Source organism: Saccoglossus kowalevskii, chromosome 7 (genome assembly GCF_978046115.1).
Source record: "Saccoglossus kowalevskii chromosome 7, keSacKowa6.1, whole genome shotgun sequence".
Classification (NCBI taxonomy): Eukaryota; Metazoa; Hemichordata; class Enteropneusta; family Harrimaniidae; genus Saccoglossus; species Saccoglossus kowalevskii.
The window spans coordinates 25,276,932-25,287,873 of record NC_140647.1 but is presented as its reverse complement, the minus strand read 5'-3'; positions in this window follow the sequence as shown (position 1 = coordinate 25,287,873).

The following is a 10,942-nucleotide window of genomic DNA, read 5'->3' as shown; positions in this document are numbered from 1 at the left end:
GGATAACATCTGCTGATTATAACGAAATGTCAAAATGTTACATTTTATGTCAAAATTTGCATAATGGTGGCCATTTTGAATATTTAATGAGCAAAACGCTTAATTTCAGTATTTTTTGACAAATGCAATATAATCATGTTTAATACATGTCATTATAGGTTTGTTTGGTCAAGGAATTTATTTTTGCTATTAGTAAGGTAAGTAAATCCACTGATATTAAGAGATTAACACTTTTTCTTGTTTTTTAGTGTCAAGAAAAGGAAGAACCTCTCACATATATGTGTGCATGATTCTTATAGATAATCTGTACATTTCCAGATACTATGTTTTGGCTGTAACAGATTTGATGACCATCAAATAAATTAATGCCATCATAGAAAATTTACTCGCCCTTCATTGAACGCACATTTTGGTATCCTTTTAACCATTTTCTAACTTTTTTCTATTAATTTGCAGATTGTGCATTGTGGCTGAAATAACAACTAAATCAATGATTTGAAGTAACACAATGGACCCACCATCGAAAAGAAAACGGCCATGTGTACGACTTCCTCCCACTGTCTGTATAGTTCATGTGCCAGGCTTAAAGTATGGCGAACTGCAATTATTCTCTGGGATGAAAGATGCTCAAAATAAATTGGCCAAACTGCGAGAGATTAAAGAAATGCGGCTTGCACAACCTTTTGGATCTAACCACATGATGAAAGATACATGTCAGCTAATTCCAGATCAGATTGCAGAACACCATGGTTTCCACTGGCAATGCTATAAGCGTTTTACAATGAACCTTGATAGACTTAAACCAACTGCAAGTACATCACAGGGTGCTGATACAACTCCACAACGTTTGAGTCGCAGAAGTGCAATTGACAAGATTATATTCAACCCTGATTGTATTTTCTGTGGTTCAGAGAAACGAAAGAAGGTCAAAGTACATCAGAGCTGGACTAGCCAGGGGATGAGCCAGTTTGAATTTGATGGCTGGAAGTCGGTTCTGGAGATGGCTGAGAAGAAAAGGGACGAGTGCCTATTAACAAGGATCAGAGGTTATGATCTTTTTGCTTGTGAAGCAAAGTTCCATAAGAGCTGCCGAATGAAATATATGCAGAACCCTGAGAAATGGCAGAGTTCTAATGAAGAGGCACGACAGCAGCAGCTTGATTTAGAAGACGCCCATAAAAAGGCCTTTGAAGTAGTGTGTGACATTGTGGAGAAAGAGATCCTTACAGAACAGAAGATTGTGAAACTATCTGTCTTGAGGCAGGTGTATGTTACCAGTCTCGAAAACAGCAAACACTATAATCCAGAGTATCGAAGTGAGAAACTGAAGGCAAAGCTGAAAGGTCACCACCCTTTCAAAGAGAGACTCTCATTTTGTGATCTTGGAAAGTTCCAGTCCTACATTGTATTCAGCTCAGAAATTGATGTCCAATCAGCAGTAAAGCATGCTTTCCAGTTGGGATCAAAGGGTATTATTGAAACTGCTGGGTCACAGTTGAGGCAGTCTATTCTAAATGGTTTCTCTGAAGCACCTGATCCCAAATGGCCGCCAAATCCCTCTGATCTTCCTCAGATAGATACTGTCATACCAGACTTACTCAACAAACTACTATGTTACATCATAACTGGAATGCCAGCTGCCACAACAACTCGGAGCCAAAGATTAGTTCAGTCAATTGGACAAGATATCTGCCGTGCTGCCACCAGTGGATCCTGGAAACTCCCAAAACATATACTAATGTGCATGTCTTTACGACACATGTTTAGAAGTGAAAAACTCATAACACTTCTGAACAGAATGGGACACTCTGAGAGCTACTCCTTTGCACTGGAATTAGAAACTGCCTTGGCTCAGGCTGCCATCCAGTCAGCAACACATCTCTCCAATCAGATCGTCAGATTACCATCAGGTCCATCTGTTTTCCATTCTGAGTTCGATAATTTTGATTCATTATTGAATGACTTAACTGGCAAAGGATCCGTCCATACAGCTCATGGAATAATGCTACAAGAGGTTGAGCGTGACATAGGTGAAAGTTTTCTTGAAATGCCTTCTCAAACAAAGAACAAACAACGTTCTCTGCATCTAACAGAAGAAGTCACGCTTCCTGACTGCTATGTCACTAACAGACAGAGTCCAAAGCTTCAAGTTACAAAGCTAAATTATCCAGACAGCACAAAAGCAAGGGAAGCTTCAACTAAGCTGCAAATGATATGGATCATGATAAGAATGATGGCAAAATATAAAGAACATGTCCCTAGCTGGGCAGGTTTCATATCTGAGACAGGTAAAACACCTTCAAAGCTCACAACAATAGATTATTATTTAGTCATCAACCATCCTATTACCGAGTACAAAACTGTACAAGAGTGCTTGCGTGCTGCAGAGGAGGCCACCAAAGAAGTTGGACAGCCTTATGTAATTACTACGTTTGACCTGGGGGTATGCATGAAAGCATACCCTCTGATATGGAATTCACCTGAAAGGTACAAAAATCATATCATCCTCATTGGAACCTTTCATTTGGTATGTGCTTACATGAAGATGATTGGCAAGAAGATGGCAGGATCTGGCTTGATGGATTTACTCCTGGAAGCAGGGTTGATTAGTGGTGGTTCCTTAGCTGGCGTGATTTCTGGAAGGCACTACGACAGAGCACTACATTGTCACATGGTAATGCTGGAATGTCTTGAGAGACTGTTGATAGATGAGTACCTTAGAGATAAGGATGATGTTGAAATATTCTCTTCCCTCTCTGGAGAATCTTCAGATAAGTTGCATGCCCTGGTAGAATCTCCCAGCCAAGCTACTTTGGATGCTGTGGCAATGGACCAGTCTGTTATCTGTGTGATAGACGAGTATACAGAGTTTAGACAGGCAGTCGCAAATGGACACTTAGGGAAAACTGCCCAGTTCTGGGTGTCATACATGGAACATATCCGTCTCATTCTGGCACTCCTACAGGCTGTGAAGACAAATGACTTCCTCCTGTATGCTGATTGCATTAGTCGAATGACATCACTCTTCTTCAGTTTTGATGGATACAACTACGCTCGGTATCTGACATACTGTTCAGTGTTCTTGGCCAATATGGACAGGTCACACCCAGGAGCTGTCTCCATCATCAAAAGAGGAGCATTCAGTGTAGCTCGCTCGTTCATACCAGGTAATCGATGTGCAGTTGATAAAACGATGGAGGAGACCTTCATGAGACATGCTAAGTCCTGTGCTGGAGCTGGAACCAGTGCTGCAGGCATATCTGGCCTGCTCACCAATTATGAAGCATATCAAAGATGGGTGCGGACCACACATGCGACTTGGTATGGCTCATATGGCAGATAATGGAGAAGGCAGTAAGCATCGTGATGTTCGTCCAACAGAGGTCAGAAAAGGAGAGCAGCTGGTACGAAAAGCCCAAAATGCCATAGACAGCTTTATGAATCCATTTACAGTTGAAACAAAGGACAAGCTCTTAATTCTCTCATCAGGAAGTGCAGCTTCTGATAGTGTTGCTGAAGATGTTCTGAAGGCTGAAACCATTGATAAAAAAGTATGTGATAACTTCATTGAGATGCGGTTAAAGACTGGCAAAGACTTCTTTGAACCTGTGAAGCGACTGAAACTCAAAACTTTGAGCGACATGAACAAGATCTCCAAAATGACGACAACTAAAAATAAAGTTATCCAGTATAAGCAGCAAGGCAGTATTGCTTTCCATCTTTTTGTCAAGTCTCAGAATGCAGGTTTGCAGCTTGACCTGAAGGAATTGATGAGCTACCCACTAACAGCTGTGCCCTACAGCATTGCCACAGCTGATGGCTTCCTTGCCAAGACTGACAAATCAAAGGGTTTCCATTACCTTACGAAAGATTGTATTGATGCTGATGTACCACCAACAAGTGAGACTTTGACTGTGTATGATGGCAATGCATCGTTTTACATAATTAAAGACTTGCCTGGAAACATCAGTAAGATCTCCAGCAAGGTATTTAACACCATGGGCAAGTCAGGAGATGTAGTATTCAGCACAGATCAATACTTACCTGGTTCAGTGAAGTCCATGGAGAGGCGACGACGGGGATGTGGGGAGAAGCTGATACTAAAAGGAGAAGCAACCAAGAGGCCACCTGACTGGAAGCTGTTTTTATCTAATGATGAAAACAAGATTCAGTTCATCAAATTACTGCTAAGGCTATGGAGTAGTGACCAGTATGCTTCAAGACTGCTTAGAAGACAAGTAATCTTCATATGTGAAGGGATTGCATACCTACTCACATCTATAGATGGTCAAAAAACAGTTTCACAAGATGTGCCTCAGCTGAAATCGTCACAAGAAGAAACTGACTCACGAGTGATACTGTATGTTAACTATGCCAGAAGCAGAAAGTACCCATTTGTTCGAGTGAGAAGTCCAGATTCAGATATATTCTTCATCCTGCTCCATTATGCTGCCTCTGCAGAAGATATAACAATTCTTTTTGACACAGGAGTGGGGAACAAACAGAGGCTGATCAATGTCAGCAAACTCAGTGCAGAGCTTGGCCAGGATAAATGTACAGCTATAATGGCTCTCCATGCATACAGTGGCTGTGACAGCACAAGTGCATTCAGAGGGATTGGTAAGCTTAAACCAATTAAAACACTACTACGCCTACCAAATTATATTTCTACCTTAAAGAAGCTAGGAGAGACATGGGATGTAGGGGATGAGCTCATTGATGAATTAGAAAGCTTTACATGTGCCATGTATGGTAGAGCATCCAAGGTGTCCAAACTGAATGATCTAAGATTCACTCGCATAAATGAGTTATGTGCCAAAGATAATCGTCATGTTCCTTCAGGCAATGTGGATATGGCTACCCTGCCACCTTGTAGGAGGAGTCTCACACAACACATTCGGAGAGTCAACCATCAAGTAGGAATTTGGAAGCGGGCTCATATTCCTGAACCAAAGGTACCAAAGCCAAGTCAGGGTCATGGTTGGGAAGAAAATGACCAAAACCTAGATCCAATATGGTATGACGGAGATCTTCTACCCCGACAGCTGGCTGACATAGCTCAAGTCACATCAGACAGTGACAGTGATTCAGAAAGTGACACATTTGATGATGTCCAGCATGGATTTGAAAGTGATAGTGATGACAGTGACAGTTATTATGAATAAGTAATGGATTTTTGGTAGCCCTTGATTAAGTAAATATTAAATTGACATTCTTTGACTAAGAAACATCTCAGAGCAAAAGTTATAATATTTAATTAGCATTAGTATTAGTAAATTTGATTAATACTCACATCGCATTGTATTTAATTTGCAATACAAATATGGCGACATTTCCTGGATATTAATACATTTTATTAGAATGTTGATCTCACTGTATTTGATTAAAGTTCATAATAAGTATTAGTCAGTTTTGTTAAATTGTTCATATCACTGCTCTGGTACATGCCACATATGTTAATTTGTTTCTTCAAACTTTTTTCTAGTGTAGACGTTGACATTTGTGAACATGTATTCGCGAACAATTTTGAACAGTTACTTGACAGTATATGTTCAAAATAGTATGTATAATATATATTTGTGACAGGACAGGATGTCTATCATATGAAAGTTAATAAAAGTGAAAATGTCACAAAATAATAATTTTCTGTTGTATTTAATTTTCATTCTATTTAATTTACTTTCTAATATTTCAGTATTTTACAGCAACAGAAACAACCAAAAGCTAGACAACAGGTAACCTAAGTATGATGGACGTTATCCTACAAAATTGAATATTAAATACGACTTGAAAAATAAACCATTTACCCCAAAATGTAAATAAACTATGGTGTTTATGTCAATACTGGCTAATTTTCCGACCTTACAAATAGTAAAAATGAATTTCTTGACCAAACAAACCTATAATGACATGTATTAAACATGATTATATTGCATTTGTCAAAAAATACTGAAATTAAGCGTTTTGCTCATTAAATATTCAAAATGGCCACCATTATGCAAATTTTGACATAAAATGTAACATTTTGACATTTCGTTATAATCAGCAGATGTTATCCTTCAATTTTACCAACAATTGCTATTCTTGCTATTTATTTAAACATCATAATAGTCATGGTAATATGGTTTGCATTTTGTGTGGTGACAACAGCAGAAATATGACTTTTCAGAGGTACCATCTAAAATATGTGGAAAATGAACACCGAGTCCCAGTTTATTCACTGTTACCACTTGATTTCATATTGAGTAGACCCCAATGGTTAAAAAAATTGGTATGGTACAGTTGTGGGGGGATGCACGATAGCCTATCCTGGCCCATGGCCTATTGGGAGTAATATATTTGAATGTGAAACTATGCAGCACAGTGACAACTAAAAAAACTATGGGGATTGCGAACTGTAAAAAAAATAACAGCGCATCATCATGTTAACGTAACGATAATTGCAAGGTGGAAAGGTGGGTACTTCTTTTAGTTCATCTTAGTTTGAAGTTTGAAAGAAAGCCGTACACACATATAAAGATGGAAAACCAATATGAGATCGCTTGAAAGTTATAGTTCGACATCCTGTCTAAACTTTGCCCTGGGCACTCGTCTGGTATAATAGGACATGTGTGTTCTCCAGAAACAACTCCTTTCCACCCGTACAAATTTACATCCTTTTTCGAAAAACACGAAGAAGATACACTATATGTTTGCTGTGTTGTAATGTCTCTGTGCATTTAATGTGTTTGGTTATGGTGGAACAACAAGGTCTATCTTTTTTTTTTTTAAAGTACCCCTTTCTTTGCAAAATTTAGAACGCATATGCGTATTCCTCGACCAGCCGAGTGTCCCCTCCTCTTCCGGGTTAGTTGTTCAATTCATAACTTCATTTTCACACAAACTCGATGGTATTCTGTGGCAATTGAATGTATTCATGATTTCATTTCTATTTCGCAGAGCAACGTCGTCGTCGTTTTTTTCTTGATTGCCATATTGCCGTGTTCAAAAGGATCCGGATCATCGATGAAATTTCTTCACGTTTCAAGAGATATTTGAAAACAAACACAACTTGGCGTCAGTTTTGACACAATTTCTTGACAAAACCTATTAATAAAGAACTCCGCTGTTGATGAAATTGTGAAAATTCACTAAATCTGAATCGAAATGGTGGTTTAGAATAAAAGACATCTATTGAAAGGTTTATATAGTCGGCCATTTTGAATCCCACGCGATTTATTTTTTCCGTACAAGAATAAACTCTCGAAACTTATGGTTTCAATAAGGGATAATTCCTAATTAGGGCAATAATAATAAACGATATGGTTTGTGGTTACGCGGAGCTATCTAGAAATTAATCACAATACAATATGGAACATTCAGCGTTTTAAGACTGTCATTTATTACTTCAAGTTTACAATTTTCTTTTAAAATTACCGTCACTTATTCAAGTTGCTGTAGAGTGAAGATCGGGTAGAGGGGTGGGTCTCGTTGTCACGTTCACCACAATTGAATCCCAGTTCGGCATAATTAAAGCGGCAATATCGATATTTTTTCTCCACTTTTTATTTTTAATAAAACATATCATATGTCATTGGTGTCAATTTGTAACGGCCTTCGCCGAAATGTGGACGCTGAAAGCATAACATATGCGCTATATACTGTAAAACTGTTTATTTTCACTATTTTGATGTTTTGAGCATATTCACAGTTTTTTAATTTCACGAATTTGATAAAAAAAGCAACGAGTTTTAATGTTATTTTATATATTCAAATAGATTCAAATTAGCGGATTTCACTTTATCATCGAAAATAGCGAAATTGAGAGCCAGTGAATAATTAATCCACCTTTACTGTTTATTAAATCACTTGCAAGAGGAAAAAGATGACCGCTGCATGGATTGCCCCCGGAGCTCCAGGGGGCGCCATCTACTGAAATTCAGTTTTATCATCAAGCGAACCTCATACGGTATAAGACGACAATTTTATCGGGAACCTTGGCGAAATATCAAATACATCGTCCTTTCACTTAAATATTGTATAAGTTATTCCCCATAATAGTATATAACAATTGTTAACGGTTTCCGTCACGTAACCGATTTCAATAAAATGGTGATTACTCGACGCTTTGTTTTCATTAGCCGTGTGCCAGTGTACGGTCACTTTGCCTGTGCAATTATGCCTAGAACAATAATTCAATCAAATTTTATCATCTTCATGTGGTTAAATTCAAACAAAAAGTATTCGAAATACAGCTATTGTCGCTTCAGAACAATGGGTGTGTGTACTTTCTAGTCAGCTTGTCTTTCATAAATAAACAAGAAACCATACAAAATAGGTCGTTTCGAAAACATCTCGAAAAATCAAAACTTGAAGTCAACCGTGGAACTCTGAGTTTTTCTGAGAGGTACAAGCGGCGTTAAAATGGCGCTCGAAGATGCGAGCGAGGTTTCGCTAATGACGTGATCACGTGATGCAGTATGCGAGAAGTGAGCGTGTGCGTGACGGAAATGGAACGTTTCATACGCGTCACAGTCATTATTAGGAATAGAACGCTCTCTATAAACATTCCGTAATCACGCCTTGAACAGCACAGTCTCTAAACTTTGTAATTTACGTGGATTAAGAAACTATGGGCAACGCGAATTTAAAAAAGCAAACAGTGAATAATGTTGATGTAAACAACAATGACAACGTGGAAAGGTAAGAACTGAAATTTATCGTAGTTTGAACTTTGAAAGCAAGCCGCGCACGCAAATATAGATGGCCAACAATATGAAATCAACTGAAAGTGATTTGATATTGCATGTTTTAGTGCTGAATTATGGTAAAGTCTTAAAATAATGGCGGACATTTGGAGTGACATATTAATCAAAAACAGCGCTTTAAAAGTGATATACACCAAAGTCAATTTGTGCGCCACGATTGCTTGGTTTAAAGTATCCGGGGTATTTTGCGGCCATTGGATTTATTCATAGTTTCCTTTCTTATCCACAGATCAACGCTGTCGCCTGGTCTCGATTGGGATATCACAATGTTCGAAAGGACGTTCGATGAGCTTTCCTCACGCTTTGAAGAGATCATTGAAAACAACCACAACTTAAAGTCAGCCGCGGGATGTTCTTTCTTTGCAAAGCGTAAGAATTACACCGTAGATGAAATTGAGGAAATTCGCCAAATATTTATCGAAATGTTGATTAGAATAAAAGAAATCGTTGGGGAAAACAATGAATTATATTCGATGGTTTTCCCCAACGATGTCCACAATTCTAGCCATATCGGAAAGATGGAGTGCGTCCGCCAAGAAAACAATCGTCTAGCTATCACAATATCTGAGTTGGAAAGTCGCTGTAATGCTCTTAATGAGGAGATAGCAAAGTTGGATGAACTGAACACCAATCAGCGAGACAAACTAACTGTTCTAAATGAGAAGATACAAAAGTTGAATGAACTGAATACCACTCAACGAGACAAACTATCTGACGTTGAAAGTGAGCTGCGGTACATGGGAGATAAAGCCGATGACCTCGATAAAGACAAATTCGAACTGCAATTGAAGCTTGAGGATGCAACACAAATGTTGAGCGATAAGAAATCCGAAATAAGAGCGTCAAACATTAGTTACAAAACAGAACTCAGAGAGATGAAAAAGATTGTCGAAGAACTAGAAAACAAAATAGAGATATCCGAAAAAGAAGTAGTGTGTTTGAGAGAACAACTTAACAACCAGGAAGCGTTTTCACGCAACACAGAGCAGCATCTTTCAACTACACAGTCATCACTGAGTGTGTTCGCAGGACAGCAAACCACAATGGCTTCCACTGTACCTGGAAATTACCATCACATTCAGCAGCAACAATTTACCTCCCAACAAGTGTCTTATCAGTTCGAAAACACCGTGAATCAGATGAATTCCGTGCAGCAATCCGTTGTCGTGGCAACATCAGAAATACGTCAGATCTCGCAGCTAGTCACAACCCAAGAACAGTTAGCATTTCATTCTCAGTACAATCTTGATGCACACTCCTCCCCCATGTCTACAGCCGCTGTGAACGTCGATCCTAACTACCGTCATTACTTTGGTGGAGAAAATGAAATGAGCAATGGCTACCATGGTGATGGATACTATCACCTGTTTTAATTTTTATTTCCGTTTCATTTTTTGTACTATTATCAACTAATTATCACTTATTAAATCATAATTAAAAAATCTAATATCGTTTCTTGGCTGATAAACTGATAGCATGTGAGGAATGAGTGGATACAAATATCCATGGAATGGACATACTTAGTAGTCTCCATATGGATACGAGTGGGCGTGGCATTTGTGCATGGAATGGACATAATCTACATATGGATACGAGTGGGCGTGGCATTTGTGCATGGAATGGACATAATCTACATATGGATACGAGTGGGCGTGGCATTTGTGCATGGAATGGACATAATCTACATATGGATACGAGTAGGCGTGGTATTTGTGCATGGAATAGACATAGTCTATATATGGATACGAGTGGGCGTGGCATTTGTGCATGGAATGGACATAATTTACATATGGATACGAGTGGGCGTGGCATTTGTGCATGGAATGGACATAATCTACATATGGATACGAGTGGGCGTGGCATTTGTGCATGGAATGGACATAATCTACATATGGATACGAGTGGGCGTGGCATTTGTGCATGGAATGGACATAATCTACATATGGGTACGAGTGGGCGTGGCATTTGTGCATGGAATGGACATAATCTACATATGGATACGAGTGGGCGTGGCATTTGTGCATGGAATGGACATAATCTACATATGGGTACGAGTGGGCGTGGCATTTGTGCATGGAATGGACATAATCTACATATGGGTACGAGTGGGCGTGGCATTAGACACACAAATATATTTTAGTTTAGTAAACACAGAGTCGGTTTGAGTCACCCACCGTAGTACATGCTTAATTTGT